The sequence below is a fragment of the Erinaceus europaeus genome, chromosome 13, assembly GCF_950295315.1.
Source record: "Erinaceus europaeus chromosome 13, mEriEur2.1, whole genome shotgun sequence".
In the NCBI taxonomy this organism is placed as follows: Eukaryota; Metazoa; Chordata; class Mammalia; order Eulipotyphla; family Erinaceidae; genus Erinaceus; species Erinaceus europaeus.
This window is the reverse complement of record NC_080174.1, coordinates 47,941,801-47,951,272: the sequence shown is the minus strand read 5'-3', so window position 1 is coordinate 47,951,272 and position 9,472 is coordinate 47,941,801. Positions and strand designations below refer to the sequence as shown.

The 9,472-nt window shown below is 44.1% G+C and overlaps 1 non-coding gene across 1 annotated transcript; it reads right to left on the bottom strand.

Annotated features, from left to right (window-relative positions):
- Nucleotides 1-9,082: 9,082 nt before the first annotated feature.
- Nucleotides 9,083-9,188, bottom strand: LOC132532492 (U6 spliceosomal RNA). Its single transcript, XR_009544446.1, has one exon. It is a non-coding gene; the product is annotated as a U6 spliceosomal RNA (small nuclear RNA).
- Between the last annotated feature and the right edge of the window lie 284 nt (nt 9,189-9,472).

The following is a 9,472-nucleotide window of genomic DNA, read 5'->3' as shown; positions in this document are numbered from 1 at the left end:
ATTGACTGAGTTTGGAGTATGGCACCAAAGTAAGAAAGCAGAAGTACACTAGAGTTTGCAGTGAGTACCCTCCCTAACACTTCCTCTCCACTATTCCAAGCTTTGGGTCCATGATTGCTCAACAATTTGTTTGGCTTTGTATGTTAACTCTCTTTTCAGTCACCAGGTTCCAGACTCCATCAGGATACTAGCCAGGCTTTCCTGGATTGAAGACCCCACCAATGTGTCCTGGAGCTCCGATTCCCCAGAGACCCACCCTACTGGGGAAAGAGAGAGGCAGACTGGGAGTATGGACCGACCAGTCAACGTCCATGTTCAGCGAGGAAGCAATTACAGAAGCCAGACCTTCTACCTTCTGCAACCCACAATGACCCTGGGTCCATGCTCCCAGAGGGATAGAGAATGGGAAAGCTACTGGGGAGGGGGTGGGATATGGAGATTGGGTGGTGGGAACTGTGTGGAATTGTACCCCTCCTACCCTATGGTTTTGTTAATTAATCATTTCTTAAATTAAAAAAAGTCTCTTTGTATAACCATTATGCTATCTCCCCTGCCCCATCTTATTATTATTATTTTTAACATTTTATTTACTTATTAATGAGAGGGATAGGAAGAGAAAGAACCAGAAACATCATCATTCTTGTACATGTGCTGCCGGGGATCAAACTCAGGACCTCATGCTTGAGAGTCCAATGCTTTATCTACTATGCCACCTCCTGGACCACCCACCTTTTTTAATTTTATTTTTTTACCAGAGCACTGATCATGTCTGGCTTATGGTGGTGTGAGGGACTGAACCTGGACTTTGGAGCCACAGGCCTGAATCTGTTTGCACAATCATGTCATCTACCCCCGCACTATCTTTATTTATTTATTTATTTATTTATTTATTTATTTATTTATCTATTCCTCCAGGGTTATTGCTGGGGCTCAGTGCCTGCACTATGAATCCACTGCTCCTGGAGGCAATTTTTCCCAATTTTCTTGCCTTTGTTTTTACTACTATTGTTGTTATTGCTGTTGTTGTTGTTGGGTTGGACAGAGAGAAATCAAGAGAGATGGGGAAGATAGAGAGAGAGAAAAAGATAAGATACCTGCAGATCTGCTTCACCGTTTATGGAACACCCCCGACCCACTGCAGGTGGGGGGCCAGGAGCTGCAACTGAGATCTTTATGCAGGTCCTTGCACTTTGTACCATGTGCGCTTAACCCGCTGTGCTACCGCCCCACCCCATCTTTTATTTTTTTCCCTTTTGTTGCCCTTTTTGTTTTACTGTTGTAGTTATTACTGTTGTTGTTATTAATGTTGTCATTGTTGGATAAGATAGAGAGAAATGGAGAGGAGGGGAAGACAGAGGGGGAAGAAAGACACTTGCAGACCTGCTTCACCGCTTGTGAAGTGACTGACTCCCCTGCAGGTGGGGAGCTGGGGGCTCGAACTGGGATCCTTACGCTGGTCCTTGTGCCACCTGCACTTAACCTGCTGCACTACAGCCCGACTCTCTCTCTTTTATTTTTTAAAGATTATTTATTGGGCTGGAGAAATATCATAATGGTTATGTAAAAGATTTTCATGCCTGAAGTTCCAAGGTCTCAGATTCAACCCCCAACACTACCATAAATCAGAGCTGAGCAGTGCTGTGGCCTTTCTCTGTCCTGCTCTCACTCATTAAAACAAAATAAATAGTTTAGGAGGTGGTACAGTGGATAAGGCTTTGGACTCTCAAGCATGAGGTCCCAAGTTCAATCCCTGACAGCACATGCACCAGAGTGATATCTGGTTCTTTCTCTCTCCTATCATTGCTCATGAATAAATAAATAGAATCTTTTAAAAATTAAATACAATATATTTAAAAAATAAAATAGGGAGTCGGGTGGTAGTGCAGTGGGTTAAGCGCAGGTGTGCAAAGTGCAAGAACCAGTGTAAAGATCCTGGTCTGAGCCCCAGCTCCCCACCAGCGGTGAAGCAGGTCTTCAGGTATCTTTCTCTCCCCGTCTTCCCCTCCTGTCTCCATTTCTCTCTGTCCTATCCAACAATGACGACATCAATCACAACAACTACAACAATAAAACAAGGGCAACAAAAGGGAATAAGTTTTTAAATAAATAAATTAATTAATTAAAGGGGGCTGGGCAGTAGTGTACCTGGTTAAGTACACATAGTGCAAAGTACAAGGACCAGCATAAGGATGGTGGTTCAAGCCCCTGGCTCCCCATTGGTGTGGGGGGGTGTCACCTCATAAGTAGTGCAGCAGGACTGTAGGTGTCTTTTTCTCCCCCTCAGTTTCTCTCTGTCCTGTCCAACAACAACAGCAATAAGAACAGTAACAACAAAGGCAACAAGGGCAACAAAATGGGGGAAAAATGGCCTCCAGGAGCAGTGGATTCCTAGTGCAGGCACAGAGCCCCAGCAATAACCCTGGAGGCACACACAAAAAAAGGAGGCCTGGTGGTGGCGCACCTGGTGAGTGCACAAGGGCCCAGGTTCGAGCTCCCTGTTCCCACCTGCAGAGGGAAAGCTTTGCAAGTGGTGAAGCAGTGCTGCAGGTGTCTCTCTATCTCTCTCTGTCTCTCTCTTCCCTCTTAATTTCTGGCTGTTCTCCAATAAAAAAAAATTTTAAATTACAAAAAAATTAATAAATAAAATAAAGATTGCTTATTAATGCAGAGTACGACTGACAGGGAGAGAGAAGCAGAGCATGACTGTGGCATATGGGATGCTGGGCATGAGAGTCCCACACTTCAGCCAGTGTGCCCCTAAATAAGTCTTGCTTCCACTTTGCATGGTGTTTCTGTGTGATGGCCAGGGGCTTGAACCCAGGAGTTTGTTTATGATACAATTTTCACTCTACCAGAGGGGAGCAACCTCCGGGCTCTCTCCTTTATGCTCTTTTCAGTCAAGGAGCCTGTGGCTGAGGGAAGTGAACTGGATACGCAAAAGATAACACAATTAGAGCAAGTAACAGAGCTGGGATTCAAACCCAGAACTGTCTTGATAGATACTCAACAAATACTATGAGAATTAAAGGGCCAGCAAAATAGTACACTGCTTTGCCATGTGAGTAATCCAGGCTTGATCCTGGTTCCCACTGTTCTGAAAGAAACTTCAGAGTTGTGGCTTCTTTCTGTTTTAGCATTGTTCCATCTGAAAAACTAAAGTAAAATAAAATGTACATAGTGCCACAAAAGAGAAATGCAAATACTTTAAAAAATATTTATTTATTTATTTATTTATTCCCTTTCGTTGCTCTTGTTGTTTTATTGTTGTAGTTATTATCGATGTTGTTGTTGTTGGATAGGACAGAGAGAAATGGAGAGAGGAGAGGAAGACAGAGAGGGGAAGAGAAAGACAGACCCCTGCAGACCTGCTTCACCACCTGTGAGGCGACTCCCCTGCAGGTGGGGCTGGGGGTATGAACTGGGATCCTTAAATGGTCCTTGCGCCACCTGCACTTAACCCGCTGTGCTACCGCTCCACTCCCAAAATACACATTCTTGTGGCTGTACATATCAGAGGCAGCTCTTTCTGCATAGGAAGGTAACTCATGACCAAATATATAACATAACAAATGTCTTATTCTTATTGAGAGGGAAAGAGAATCAGAGCACCTCTCTGGCACATATGATGCCAGGGATTTATCTGGGAACCTTACGCTTATAGGTCCTGCACTCTAATCGTTATATCAACCTTTAGTCCACAGCAGATGTTCTTTTTATATTAGAGAGAGGAGAGGGGCTGGATAGTGGTGCACCTGGCTAAGCACACATTACAATGTGCAAGGAACCGGGTTCGAGCCCCAGGTCCCCAACTGCTGGGGGGAAGCTTTCCAAGTGTTGTGGTATCTATCAATCTCTCTCTATCTATCCACCTACCTACATACCTATCTATCTACCTACCTACCTATCTATCTCTCCTCCTTCCCTCTCAATTTATGGCTGTCTCTATTCAATAAATAAATAAAATTTTAAAAAGACAGAGGAGAGGGGAAGGAAGAGGGGGAGGGGAGGAGGAGGGAGAGCAGAAACAGCATGGCTCCACTATCTGTGAGGTTTCCTCTGGTGCTGTACATTGCTCCCATGTAGTGCTGGGGCTCAAACCCGATGCCTCGAGCACAGTAAGATGCGCATTCTGGGGTTACCTGGGAAGATGCCTGTCTTGCCATGTACATGATGCAGGCTTGAGGATGGCCCCCATTACACTGGGAGAAGCTCTGGTGCTATGGTAACTTTTACTCTCCTTTTCCTCTTCTCTCTCTCTCTTTTTAAAAAATAATTTATTTATTCATGAGAAAGGAGGCGACACAGAAAGAACCAGACATCACTCTGGTACGTGTGCTGCCGGGGATTGAACTCGGGACCTCATGCTTGAGAATCCAATGCTTTATCTACTGTGCCACCTCCTGGACCACTTCTTCTTTTTTTAAATATTTTTATTTATTTTCCCTTTTGTTGCCCTTGTTGTTTTATTGTTGTAGTTATTCTTGTTGTTATTCACATTGTCATTGTTGGATAGGATAGAGAGAAATGGAGAGAGGAGGGGAAGAAAGAGAGGGGGAGAGAAAGATAGACACCTGCAGACCTGCTTCACCGCCTGTGAAGCGAACCCCCTGTAGTTGGGGAGCCGGGTGCTCGAACCGGGATCCTTACACCAGTCCTTATGCTTTGTGCCATGTGTGCTTAACATGCTGCGCTACTGCCCAACTCCCATCTCTTACTTTATTATTATTTACTGATAGAAACAGAGAAGTGGAGGGAAGGGGAAAGATAAAGGGAAAAGAGAGAAAGATATCTACAGTACAGCTTTACCATTCATCAAGCTTTTCCCCTGCAAGTGGGGGCAGGGGGCTTGACCCTGGGTCCTTGTGAATTGTCATATGTGCACTCAACCAGGTGTGCCACTACTCAGCCTTTTTTCTTCTTTTAAAAAAAATATTTATTTATGGGAGTTGGGTGGTAGTGCAGTGGGTTAAGCGCATGTGGCGCAAAGCTCAAGGACCGACGTAAGGATCTCGGTTCTAGCCCCCAGCTCCCCACCTGCAAGGGAGTCGCTTCACTAGTGGTGAGGCAAGTCTGTAGGTGTCTGTCTTTCTCTCCCCCTCTGTCTTCCTCATCTCTCTCCATTTCTCTTTGTCCTATCCAATAGCAAAGACATCAATCACAACAATAATAATAACTATAACTGTTGGGTAGTATGCCAGCTCCCCCCCCCCTTCTGTCTCTAATCCTGCTTAACTAAGCACCGGCATGCCTGTATGGCATTGGTTTGATCCCACTCAAGGCTGCGGTCAATTTACATAAATCACTAAGCACCACCCTTCCTCCAGGGTTTTGGTGGTTCTGTGGTAGAATTCTCGCCTGCTCTGCCCCCTCTCCTTGTCACACCCTGATTTTCTACCACTCCCCTTTCGCTCCACCCTCTCTATGTCACATCCTGTTTCCACCCTACTTGGAGAGTATAAAAACAGCTGCTCTTCTGATTAAAGACACTTGGAAATTGCTTTCCGGCTCCGAGAGTTCCAGAGTGTATCTCCTGCGAAGTTAGTGTGGCACGAGTTCCTGATCCCTCTCCCATGCAGCAGCCTAGATCGGCTCCAGTTGAGTTCTCTCCAACCCAGAGAGCACTAGCTCGGGAAGAAGTACCCTCAGGCTATCTCGGCAGTGTTCTAGTCCAGGAGGTGGCGCAGAGGATAAGCACTGAATTCTCAAGCAGGAGGTATCAGGTTCAATTCCTGGCAGCACATGTACCACAGTGATGTCTGATTCTTTCTTCATCTCACATTAATAAACAAATACTTTAAATAATAATAATAAAAGAGAGGAAAGCAAACAAGCAAGAAAACAAAGAAATATAAAATCTTTTAATTTATTTATTTATTCCCTTTTGTTGCCCTTGTTGTTTTATTGTTGTACTTATTATAGTTATTGATGTCATCCTTGTTGGATAGGACAGAGAGAAATGAAGAGAGGAGGGAAGACAGAGAGGGGGAGAGAAAGATAGACACCAGGGAGTCCGGCAGTAGCTTGGCGGGTTAAGCGCAGGTGGTGCTAAGCACAAGGACCAGTGGAAGCATTCCCGTTCGAGCCCCCGGCTCCCCACCTGCAGGGGAGTCACTTCACAGGTGGTGAAGCAGGTCTGCAGGTGTCTGTCTTTCTCTCCCCGTCTTCCCCTCCTCTCTCTATTTCTCTCTGTCCTATCCAACAACAATGACATCAATAATAACTACAACAACAAAACAACAAGGGCAACAAAAGGAATAAATAAATAAATAAAATTAAAAAAAGAAATAAAGACCCCTGCAGACCTGCTTCACCGTTTGTGAAGCAACTCCCCTGCAGGTGGGGAGCCAGGGGCTTGAACTGTGATCCTTACACCAGTCCTTGCACTTTGCGCCCCGTGCGCTTAACCTGCCTGCCTCCCAATTTTGACAAATTTAGGAAGCAGATGGACACATGGTGACAGATGAGAAGCCATCATCTAGAACAGTGCTATTCAACAGAAGTCAGTCACATACATATTTATTTCTTGTAGTCACACTGACAAGAGATAAAATTAATTTATTTAATCAAATATGTTATCGCCTAATCATTTAACCATTATCATTTTTTAAATATTTACTTATTTATTAATGAGAAAGATAGGAGAGAGAAAGAACCAGACATCACTCTGGTACACGTGCTGCCAGGGATTGAACTAGGGACCTTGTGCTTGAGAGTCCAGTGTTTTATTCACCTCCCAGACCACTCATTAGCCATTATTAATGAAAAACCTTACTTACTTTTTAAAAAATATTTTATTTATTTATTAATGAGAGGGATAGGAGAGAGAAAGAACCAGACATCACTCTGGTACATGTGCGGCTGGGGACTGAACTTAGGACTTCATAATCGAGAGTCCAACACTTTATCCACTGTGCCACCTCCCAGACCACACTTACTATTTTTTTTTCTTTATGAGAGAAATTTTCTTTTTTCTTTTTTTTTCCTCCAGGGTTATTGCTGGGCTCAGTGCCTGCACCATGAATCCACCGCTCCTGGAGGCCATTTTTTCCCTCTTTTGTTGCCCTTGTTGTTGTAGCCTCGTTGTGGTTATTATTATTACCATTGTTGATGTTGTTCGTTGTTGGATAGGACAGAGAGAAATGGAGAGAGGAGGGGAAGACAGAGAGGGGGAGAGAAAGATAGACACCTGCAGACCTGCTTCACTGCCTGTGAAGTGCCTCCCCTGCAGGTGGGGAGCCGGGGGCTCAAACTGGGATCCTTACACCGGTCCTTGTGCTTTGTGCTACATGCGCTTAACCCACATGCGCTTAACCCACTGTGCCACCGCCCAATCCCCTACACTTTCTATTTTTTATATATATATTGATTTACTTTTTTTTTTCCCCTCCAGGGTTATTGCTGGAACTTGGTGCCTGCACAACGAATCCACTGCTCCTGGAAGCTATTTTTTCCCTTTTGTTGTCTTTGTTGTTATTATTATTGTTGTTATTGCTATCATTATTGTTGGATAGAACAAAGGGAAATTGAGAGAGGAGGGGATGATAGAGACAGGGAGAGAATGTTAGACACCTGCAGACCTACTTCACTGCCTGTGAAGTGACTCCCCTGCAGGTGGGGAGCCGGGGGCTCAAACTGGGATCCTTACACCGGTCCTTGTGCTTTGTGTTACATGCGCTTAACCCACATGCGCTTAACCCACTGTGCCACCGCCCAATCCCCTATACTTTCTATTTTTTATATATATATCGATTTACTTTTTTTTTTTCCCCTCCAGGGTTATTGCTGGAACTTGGTGCCTGCACTACGAATCCACTGCTCCTGGAAGCTATTTTTTCCCTTTTGTTGTCTTTGTTGTTATTATTATTGTTGTTATTGCTATCATTACTGTTGGATAGAACAGAGGGAAATTGAGAGAGGAGGGGATGATAGAGACAGGGAGAGAATGTTAGACACCTGCAGACCTACTTCACTGCCTGTGAAGTGACCCCCTCCTGCAGGTGGGAGCCAGGGACTCGAATGAAGTTCTTTACCCTAGACCCTGCAATTCATGCCACATGCACTGAACCCACTGAGCTACTGCCCAGCCACCTTACTATTTTTTGTACTAAGTCCAAGTCCAGCGGATAATTTACATTTAGGGTACATCTCTTTTTATTTATTTTTAACATATATATTTTTAATCTATTTTGTAAATTTTTAATAACTTTTTTTTTTTAGATTTCATTTATTTATTAGTGAGAAACATAGGAGGAGAGAGAAAGAGCCAGACATCACTCTGGTACCTGTGCTGCCAGGGATTGAACTCAGGACCTCATGCTTGAGAGTCCAATGCTTTATCTACTGTGCCACCTCCCGGACCAAAATTTTTAGTACTTTTATTTAATTATTATTGGATTGAGTTAAAGAGAAATTGAGAGGGGAAGGGAGAAACAGAGAGGGAAAGAAACAGCGTCATCTGCAGCCCTGCTTCACCACTCACAAAGCTTTCCCCCTGCAAGTGGAGACCAGAGATTTGAACGCGCAGTGTAATGTGTGCGATCAATCAGCTGTGCCACCACCTGGCCCTCTTTCGGCACATCTCAATTCCAACCAGTCTAGTTCACAGTTAAGTGCAGGCATCTAGAAATCACTAACTGGGGAAGAAGGTCTACAATATGCTATGAGAGGGCTGTCCAAGGTGGCTCAAGAAATGATCCAATTTAAACTGGGTTGGGTATATCTGATGGAAGGCAGAAGTGAGAATCGGTGCTAAACAGATGAGATCAAAGATTTTTATTTTTTATTGGATAGACAAACAGAAATCAAAAGGGAAGGGGGTGACAGAGAGGAAGAGAGTCAGAGAGACACTTGCAACTCTGCTTCACCACTAGTAAAGCTTTCCCCTTGCAGATGTGGACCAGGGGCTCGAACCCGGGTCCTTGCGCACTGTAATACATGTGTTCAATCAGGTGAACCACCACCCGGCCTCTCAAAGATTTTTATTAACTCATAAGAATTAGTTCTTTTGTTCTTCTACAGCTTCACAAACCTCCCCTGAAGGATTATTCTTTTTTTTTTAAGGGTGTATGATTTTACTGGAAATAAAAATATGGAACACTTCACAAATTTTATATCATCCTTGTGCATGGACCATGTTAATCTTCTCTGTATTGTTTCAATTTTAGTATATGTGCTGCCAAAGCGAGCACTTAAGGCTGGAATCTTTTCTTTAAAATATTTATTTATTCCCTTTTGTTGCCCTTGTTGATTTATTGTTGTAGTTCTTATTGTTATTACTATTGTCTTGTTGTTGGATAGGACAGAGAGAAATGGAGAGAGGAGGGGAAGACAGAGAGGGAGAGAAAGATAGACACCTGCAGACCTGCTTCAAGGCCTGTGAAGCGACTCCCCTGCAGGTGGGAGCAGGGGCCTCAAACTGGGATCCTTCCTAGTGCTTTGCTTTGCGGCACGTGAGCTTAACCTGCTCTACTAC